Source organism: Chinchilla lanigera, unplaced genomic scaffold (genome assembly GCF_000276665.1).
Source record: "Chinchilla lanigera isolate Chin_1 unplaced genomic scaffold, ChiLan1.0 scaffold00002, whole genome shotgun sequence".
In the NCBI taxonomy this organism is placed as follows: Eukaryota; Metazoa; Chordata; class Mammalia; order Rodentia; family Chinchillidae; genus Chinchilla; species Chinchilla lanigera.
Window position 1 is genome coordinate 22,018,841 of NW_004955403.1, and position 9,688 is coordinate 22,028,528.

Sequence of the window (9,688 nt, forward strand, 5' to 3'; positions counted from 1 at the left end):
AAAAAAAAAAAAAAAAAAAAAAAAAGAAAGAAAGAAAAGAAAAAAAAAACCCTTATTTAGGCTGTTTATGTCAGATATTTTTGTCCTAGTGACATTCCCTTTCCCACAGCCAGCGCGTGTCCCTAAATTTTCTATTTCCATGTATCAATGCCTGGCCATAAGAGAGATAGACACACAGACAGTGTGAAGGGCCAGTTACCTTCAGTTTAAATCATAGTAAGACTCACTTGAAAACATTGGTGGCATAAGAAGGTTTTGTTGTTGTTTTGTTTTGTTTTTTAAGTCAGGAAAAAAAAGTCACATGGACTTAATTTCAAATTTCTTCTACTCTCCTTTATACTTTCATGGGTAAGACTATGATTCCCCTTGAATTAGCATGTTATTTGCAGCTGATGTTCCAATGCTTCAGATACTTGTTTATCAGGAAAAACCTGAGGTAAACATCATCCGAACTGGTGTGTGTGCATGCATGTGTGTGTGTGTGTCTGTGTATGTGTGTGTGTGTGTGTGTGTGTGTGTGTGTGTGTGTGTGACAGAGGTAGTAAGGAGAGGGGATTCACAACAGTTCTTTAGGTAAGCTGCAGAAAAGCAAGGGTTCTTGTCAGCTTTGTTCCCTACTGTACCTCCATACTTAAGAGTGCTGGCTGATACTGAATAAAGATCAGTAATATTTATTGAGAAATAAGTTAATATATTGAAAATAATCCTGCTACTCGTGACTGTTAGCAATTGATTGTATGAAAAAATTTACACAATTTCTTCCTTTGAAATGACTAAGTGAACAGTAAAAGAAATCACAAAAACAGACAATTTCAGTCACATTAAGAATGAAATAAACTAAAAAAACAAAAACGAAAGAAATAAACTTTTTAAAATGATATTTGAAGCCTAAGTTTCCTTAGTAATCTTTTCCTTCATGATAAAAATATGATACAAGATTAGAAAAATGACTTAGAATAAGATTTCTGGAACACGGTCTATCTGGAAGACAGACTGCTCAAGACAAAAACCACTGGGCCATGAAGAGACTCTCGAGAAATTTTTAGCACATTATCTGTGGTTATTTTCTACTAAGCACAGCACAAAGTGAACATGGAAAGCTTATACTTCCCTTTCTTGCATGGGGTAAAGAAAGATCCATGTGTTTCAGGCGAGGCTGGGATTGGAAGTTGAGGACGGGCAATGAGTGTTTCGAAGGGCATCTGGAAAGGCAGACCTGGGCAGCAGAGAGTTGTATTTGTCTTTCTCCCTGAACAAGTACGCGGTGTGCGTTTCCTCTGTATTCTTTATTTTTCCTTTTTTCCTCCTTTTCCCCATGTAGCACAGGACTAAGGATGAGACCTGCAGACACCAGCCTTGAGAAGTTTTATGCACAGAGGAAAGTAAGGCAGATTGCCCTGAAGACATGGCTGACTAAGCAGGGTCCCTCTGTGAAGCCTTCCACCTCCACCCAGTGCTGGCTGATCTTCAGTGGGACAGTTCCAGGGCATTTGCTGCAGGGCTGTGCAAGACCAGCCCTAGGTAAGTGCAGTGGAGCCAGAACTCCATCCTGGCCCTGAACAGCTTCTTCAGTGAGCGTTCTAACTCTTTTCTCCCTCAAGACCAACACCAACACCAACACCAAGGTGCCCACCTCAAGAAAATCGGCTTCCTCTCACACCAGGAACTCAATCTTGCAGCTGTCCTCTTCTCCTGATTCATTAGAAAAAAATCCATCCAGATATCTTCTACTAGTTATGAGATGTGATTACAAAATACAACAAAAGTTTAAATTCTAAAAATGTATTACAGTAAGAGACATCTTTCTATGAATCCCCTTCACTTCAAACACACTTACCCACTTTCTGAAGCAGTTCTGCAAGTCATTTTACTTAAGTGTCATTAGTTGCACTGGAGTAGCTGCCTTAATTCCTGAATCAACTCAAAACATTGAACTTTCAGGGTCATTTTGAGTTGGGGGAAGAAGCAGTTGTCACATGGTTCCAGATTTGGTGAGTAAGGTGGATGAGAAGACACCATAATATTTCTGTTGGAGGCACTTGCTAGCACATTCACTGTATTTTTGATCATAACTTGTAAAGACACTGATGAAAGAAGACTTCCAGAACCTCTTCAGAGAGGTAGCAAGAATGATGGGGTAAGTGTTTTCAAAGTGAGAGGGAATATTTTGAAGGGATCTAATGTAATGTATCTTTTACAGTAACACTTTTTAAACATACAGAATACAGCTTGATCATACCTCTTATGTGTTCATGGAGTTGCAGTAATTTTCCCATGAGAATATGATAGTTAACAGATATCTGCAACCTAAAGGGCACATGATGTTTACCTCAGAAACATTCTCACCTCTAGTATGTGGGGAGGTGATGTACCTGTGTAGTACGTTGGATGGCAGCAGTCTTCGATTCATCCAAATTCACAAGAAAATAAACAAACCCAAAAATTTCATTTAATTTTCACAAAATGATGAAGTAGATTTTTATTTCTGATGAGATCAGGCAAGTTCAGGATGGTGTGACCATAGACAAGATTTTTATTTCTAATAAACGAAAATTCAGAAAGGTTAAGGAATTTCCGCAGAGGTTTTGCTATACTGGAACTTTTTCACGTGAATACTCAGAAATACTAATTTTGAAAACAGATGCGGAATATTTTTGCATATAACATTAGAACATAAGACCATTTTTACCTAAAATAACAGACACTTTTATTCCAGAAAGACCTGAGCTTGAATCCCAGATAACTAATTCTTAGGCTAAGATAAGGTCTTCAAGCATTCTGAGGACCTCTTGATTACAGACATTGTTTTAGGCACTTTTCCACTGCTGGGACAGAACCTCTGACAGGCACACCTTAAAGGAGAAAAGCCTTATTTTGCTCACTGTTCCTGAGGTTTTGTCCATGTGTCACCTGCTTCCAAAGAGAGCCACCATGGTGTAATGGCATGGCAGAGAAAGCTCCTCACTTCATATCTGCAGGATCAGAGAAAAGGGGCATCAGAGAGAAAAGAAAGGGTGAGGGACAGGACACACCCGCACTGACATACTTCCTCCTCTGACTGGGCCCCTCTCCCAACAAGCCCATTCGGCTCTGAACCCTAAGTGGATCAGTTGGTCTTGGTGAGGTCAGGGCCTCACAATCCAACCACTTCCCTAAACCCAGCCACTGAGCGCTGATGCACGGGAGACCCAGACTTCAATGTGTGAGTCTTCAGGGATCCTTCACATTTAAACTGCAGCAGATGTTTCAGTGAAGTGATGGACTTTGTACCAACAGGTGTTATCCTTGTTTAATGTCTTACATTTTTGAAAAGTAGAAAAATATCTTATTCTTTAGGAAGTTATACTTAGATATTTCAAAATTAATGAAAGGTTCTTAAGGCCTTCTGATAGTATTTAGGTTTTAAAATATAAACCAATTTAACAATACAGTAATTTTAAAACTCTCTCTTGGAAATCTACAACATAAAAGCCTTCTGCTAGAAAAAATTACACTGTTCGATATTGAGAATTTTCTCCCAGTTACAGAGGTAACTTTGTAAGTACTTAGGTATAATGCAAACCCAGAGGAAATGTGACAGAGATTCTGACTACTCTAACATGTAATCTCGTCTTCCCATTTCTGGAAGGAACTATGTAAGACAGAGGGCACCGAAACATGTGCCTAAAGCTTTATCTCTTTCCCTGGTTCTCCTCAAGTGGCATCAATTTCTGTAATTGCCTGATAACTTAGGACTTCTGACAGTGTATAAAATTCACTATCTAAGGAGATTAATTATTTAAATGAAGATAATAATTCCCTCTCAAATACTTTATAAATCCAAAAAGTCACTCCGCTTAACACATATTTAAGATTTGCTCTGTGCCCAGTTCTAGCTGCACGTTAGAAAAGATCTGAACAGTGCATGGGGCCAACTTTGGGGAATTAAAGTATGACGGGAGAGTCAGCTCAACTCACAGTGTAATCAGCTGGGAGTGGGAGTAGGAGGACAGAGGAAGGACCACTGATTCTGCCTGGGGCACTTGAAAAACACTTTAGAGAAAAACAACAGTGGATTTGAGACTTCAAGAATATACACAGGATGGCAGAAAAGTATAATTCATACATAGAGGAAAACATGAGCAAAAGGGAAGCATAAATGTGAATGATGTTTTGAGAAGAAGGAAGTTTCTGGTTTGACACAGTGAATATAAGAACTAAGAGTTTACACAGCCGAACTGCAGATGACCACCTGGGGAGAAAACACCAGACCTAGTTGCCCAAAATAAATGCTGCTGAAATGGTATCTATGGGATTTTAAAAAGCACAGGAAGGAGGTTATAGAAGCCTGTTGTTACAATTGCATTGGCTGACAGAAATAGCCAGGCTGTTGACTGGTCACTGTTTAGTTATACTATTAGAAATTTTGCTAAGCAAGGAAAGGCTGGTACTAGGGTTGTTATCTTTATGCAATGCTAGGTCCCAATGACCTAGGTGACTACAATTTCATTTTTCATGTTTCCTCCTAAAGAGGAATAAAAATTGTGTGACCTCATTCTTGTGATGTTTGAAGTCTTTCCTGAGACTGAGCCACAGAAAACACGAGAAGCGCCATTGTGCTGCGCAGAAGGATGGCTCCCCATTTGTGTTGCTATGCTGATACCAGAAACCTTTGACTAGGATACGTTTCACAGCAGAAAGGAATTAGGCTGCCAATCAGGCAACCTACATGTAGGGAAACTGAGTAGGACTAATACAACCAGAGGAGCCTTACAAGTAGAAGAGGGAGGGAGATGAGGTCATAGTGATGTAATGCAAGGACAACTTAACGTGCACTACTGGCTTCAAGGCGGAGGAAAGGACCACAGACCAAAGGTAAAGTTGGCCTCTAGCAGAGGAAAAAATCAAGGGAACAGAGGAATATTATTCATCCATAAAGAATAATAAAATCATGACATTTGAAGGAAAATGGATCTTGAGAACAAAATGTTAAATAAAGTAAATCAGATGTGGAAAGTTAAATATCACACGGTTTCTCTTATATGAGAAACCCACAACTTGAATAACTAAAGGGGTAAATGCACGGGAGATGGTAAGAAACAGAGAGGAACTTTTTGGAGCCGGGGTAGGGGATCCTGGGAAGGGAAAAGACCAAGATATGACAGATATATTTACCATATCCCCCAAGAGAACGTGAGTATTATGTTCTGTGAGCATATACTAATAGTTCTGTTGTGAACCATAGAATTTGTGGTAACTTGTTATAACAACTATAGGAGATGAATGCAGAGGTAAAGTTAGAGGAATACAGGAGTCAGATTAGAAGAATTTAGGAGCAACCCAGAAATATTTGGACTTTGTTCTAAGTGTAAAATGGCATGAAAAGAATCACAGAATTGGTTCTCTGCTTTGGGTAGAAATTTTACTGTACAAGAGTGAGGCTGTGGGAAGGAAGCTATGCAGGAGGCTGGTGCAGCGCAAGTGAGACATGCTTAGCTATGGAGGTAGAAACAGAGCCGAAGCTGTCACAACAGCACAGGACGCTGAGACAGGGCCACAGCTCTCAAAGGCCCTGGAGCTACATGTAGAAGTACAACCTTGGCAGCCAAAGTGAGGGCCCATTTAAGCCCATGTCTCTCAAAGCCCAGAAATTAAAACAAATTTAGTGTCAGTTTCTCCAGAATGCTATCCAACTAGAGCTAGCCTCTTCAAGTTTTATTTATACTTTTTTGATATTTGTCTTATTCATTTATTATCATGTTTTAAAAATTACTCCCACTCTGGCTGGGGGGCAGGATAGGCCCTCCATGTGCCCACACGCTGAGTGAGCGAGTGCTCCAAACGCTGCTGGTCCCACGGTTCGAGTCCATGCTTTGCTCACACTGCCACAGTTCCCAGCTGAAACTTGCAGAGAGAGCCATGTATTTCCCATCTAATTCCTGAAGGCAGAGCGGGCGACCCAGGACCCTGCTGCCATTACAGACTGAGTCTCTGCCATCCCTGCACCAGTGGTAGAGAGGAGGTCCTCACTCAGAAGCCCCAGGGAATTCTCTGGCTGGGGGGGGGGGCGTGTAGAGCCACTCTCTGCACCCACACACCAAGTGAGCAAGTGCTCCAAGAGTTGCTGGTCCCGTGGATCGAGTCTGTGATTTTCTTACACTGCCACGATTCCCAGCTGAAACAGGTGGAAAGACACAGGTATTTCCCATTTACTTCCTGAGGGCGGAGCGGGCAACCCAGGACCCTGCTGTCATTACAGACTGAGTTTCTGCACTCTGGGCACCTGCAGCAGACAAGAGGTCCTCACTCAGAAGCTCCAGGGACTTCTCTAGCTGGGGGTGGTACCTGTGGCCTCTCCCTGCACGTGCCCTGCGCCGAGTGAGCAAGTGCTCCAAGAGCTGCTGGTTCTGCAGTTTGAGACCCTGCTTTACTTTCACTCAGAGCCTCCAGGGGGTCACAGGCATGGGGCAGTCTGTGACTGCTACACGACAGGCCAGCATCTGGTTCTTGTATGTGTCCTGAACTGACTGGAGACACAGAATCAGGTGGTTCACAAACTATCGACCCTGCAGGTTGTGTCTGGGTTTTGTCTGCACCCTGAACTGCCTGGGGACATAGGTACACTGGACCAGGATTGTCACACCACTGCAACCCGAGTCGGGACCGTGCACATGCCCTGAACTGCAAAGGGAGGCTGGATCAGACAGTTGGCCATCAATGGACACGAATGCCCATGTCTGAGACCGGGGATAACTAGATACAAATCAACAACTGCCAGAAAACCCAAGACTAAGTAGCATGTCTCAGAGGTCATTCAGGGGCAAACTTGACCAAGAGGAAAACTAGGGACATTAGTGGCCTTTGCTGTGCAGCTACTGAGGAAGGAAACTGAGCTTTTTCATCCAGCAGCAAACATGACAAAATGAAGGACTAAAACACAATCCCAGAACTCCACCCCACTCAGAACAAGTCCAGGAGACATTGACATAGGAGAACTTGGTAAGTACATGCCTGAAATAGCTGAAATGATTGCAATGGAAGTAAAGAAACAACTCCATAAGGCCATAGAAGAGATGAGATCAGAAATAATCTTTCAGGCAAAAAATGAAATGACAATAATAATGAAGGAACTGCTCAAAAAGTCTGAAGAAGAAACATATCAGAAAATAGAAGGACAAAGGCAAGGGACAGAAATGTTTAATGAAAAATATAGAAAGGACTTAGAATGCATGAACCAGATTCAAAGAGACTTCCAGGAAAACAAAGCTGCCTTTGAAAGCTCCAAAACGGCTTGAATGAAGCTGAAGATAGAATCTCAGACCTTGAAGACAGCATGGCAGCTAGCGACCATGAAAGAAAGGATCTCTTAAAATCAACAAGGATCCAGGAAAAGTCAATTCAACAGCTGCAAGATGAGGCAAAGAGGAATAATGTATGACTTATAGGAGTCAATGAAACAGCAGGAGGCAACACAAATGACATAAAAAGAATATTTGCAGAAATAATAGCAGAAAATTTCCCAAGCATGGAAACAGAACCTGATATACAGGTAAATGAGTTATATAGAACACCAAAGAACCACAACCAAAATAAAACTACACCCAGATATATAATAGTCAAGTGCCCAGATCTCCAGCAAAATAACAGAATATTAAAAGCTGCTAGAGAAAAGAAACAGATTACCTATAAAGGAAAGCCCATCAGAATCATGGCAGACTTCTCAGCACAAACCATCCAATGCACAAGAGCTTTGAGCAAAGTATTACAGGTCCTCAGACAGAACAGTTTCCAACCAAGACTGATGTACCCTGCCAAACTATCCCTCAAATTCAATGGAGAAATAAAATATTTTCACGACAAAGAACAATTGAAGAACTTCATGAGTGCCAAGCCAGCATTACAAAAACTACTAAATGATATTCTAGACAGAGAAAAATCTGACCGTAATTTCAAGAACAGCAGTAGAAATGAAACGTCAAGAAGAGCAAGCAAGTAAAAAGGTAAAAAAAGTAGAACATCAACGCAAGTAAATAACATGACAATGATAAATCAATACATATTGGTTATAACTATAAATGTAAATGGCCTCAATTCTCCAGTCAAAAGAAACAGACTGGCAGAGTGAATTAAAAAACAAAATCCAGCAATATGTTGTATACAGGAAACATATTTCACTCAAAAGGAAATCGATAGACTAAAAGTCAAAGGTTGAAAAACAATCCTACATGCAACAGCAACCAGAAAAAAGCAGGTATAGCTATTCTGTTTGCAGACAATATAAACTTCAAACCAACAACAATCAAAAGAGATAAAGAAGGTCACTACATACTAGTCAGGGGAAAACTACAAGACGATGAGATAACAATCCTAAATATGTATGCACCAAATATCGGTGCTCCAAATTATATAAGACAAACCTTAACAGGCATGAAAACCCTATTGTAACACTATTGTAACAGGGGACCTCAATACCCCATTGACACAAAGAGATAGGTCAACTGGACAAAAAATCAACAAGGATATAACGGATCTGAACCAAAGCTGTGAACAAATGGACTTAGTAGATGTATACAGACTGTCCCACCCCACAACATCAGAATACACATTTTTCTCAGCTGCAAATGAGTCTTTCTCTCAATTATACCACATTCTAGCCCATAGAGCATACCTACTGAAAGGCAAAAGAACTGAAATTATCCCATGCATATTACCTGACCACATTGCAATGAAATTGAAAATTAATGACAAAAGGAACTCCAAAAACTCCAGAAACACTTGGAAATTAAACAACAACCTCCCGAACAACCAATGGGTCACAGAAGAAATTAAAGAGGAAATTTAAAAATACCTACAAACAAATGAAAATGTAAATACAACTTACCAGAATCTATGGGATGCAATGAAAGCAGTCCTCAAAGGGAAATTCATAGAGGTGAATTCACACATAAGGAAAACAGAAAGAGAACAAATAAGTAGCCTAATGCTACATCTTAAACTTTTAGAAAAAGAAGAACAAGTGGGGCCCAAAACCCAAAGAAGGGAAGAGATTATTAAGATTAGGGCAGAAATTAATCCAATTGAGACAAAGGAAACAGTGCAAAAAAAAATGACTCAAAGATCTGGTTCTTTGAAAGAATAAATAAAATTGAGAAACCCCTAGCCAATCCTATAAAGAAAAGGAAGGAAAGAACTCAGATTTGTGCAATAAAGAATGAAAGGGATGAAATTACAACAGATTCCACAGAAATTCAGAAGATCATTAATATCTACTTTGAAAATCTTTCCTCCCACAGGGTAGAAAACTCAAAAGAAATGGACAGATTCCGAGATATGTACAAATTACCAAGGTTGAGTCAAGAAGATATCAAATTCCTGAACAACACAATTAATGAGATTGAAAGCAAGATTAAAAACCTACCAACAAATAAAAGCCCAGGTCCTGATAGATTCACAGCAGAATTTTACAAAAAATTCAAAGAAGATTCAATACCAGCACTCCTCAAACTCTTCAATGAAATTGAGAAGGAAGCAATTCTCCCTAACTCATTTCTGGAGGCAAACATCATACTGACACCAAAACCAGAGAAAGACCCAACCAAGAAAGAGAACTACACACCAATCTCCCTAATGAATATAGATGCAAAGATACTCAATAAAATGCTAGCAAATAGAATGTAGTAAATTATCAAGAATATCATACATCATGACC

General features: G+C 40.2%; 1 long non-coding RNA gene across 4 annotated transcripts in view; it reads right to left on the bottom strand.

The window, feature by feature from the left end:
* Positions 1-2,503: 2,503 nt before the first annotated feature.
* Positions 2,504-9,688, bottom strand: part of LOC102014965 — a 37,163-nt gene continuing 29,978 nt past the window's right edge. For all 4 annotated transcript variants that reach the window (XR_001233459.1, XR_259194.1, XR_259193.1 and 1 more), the window contains one exon: positions 2,504-2,972. This is a non-coding gene — a long non-coding RNA (uncharacterized LOC102014965). The remainder of the gene's footprint in view (positions 2,973-9,688) is intronic.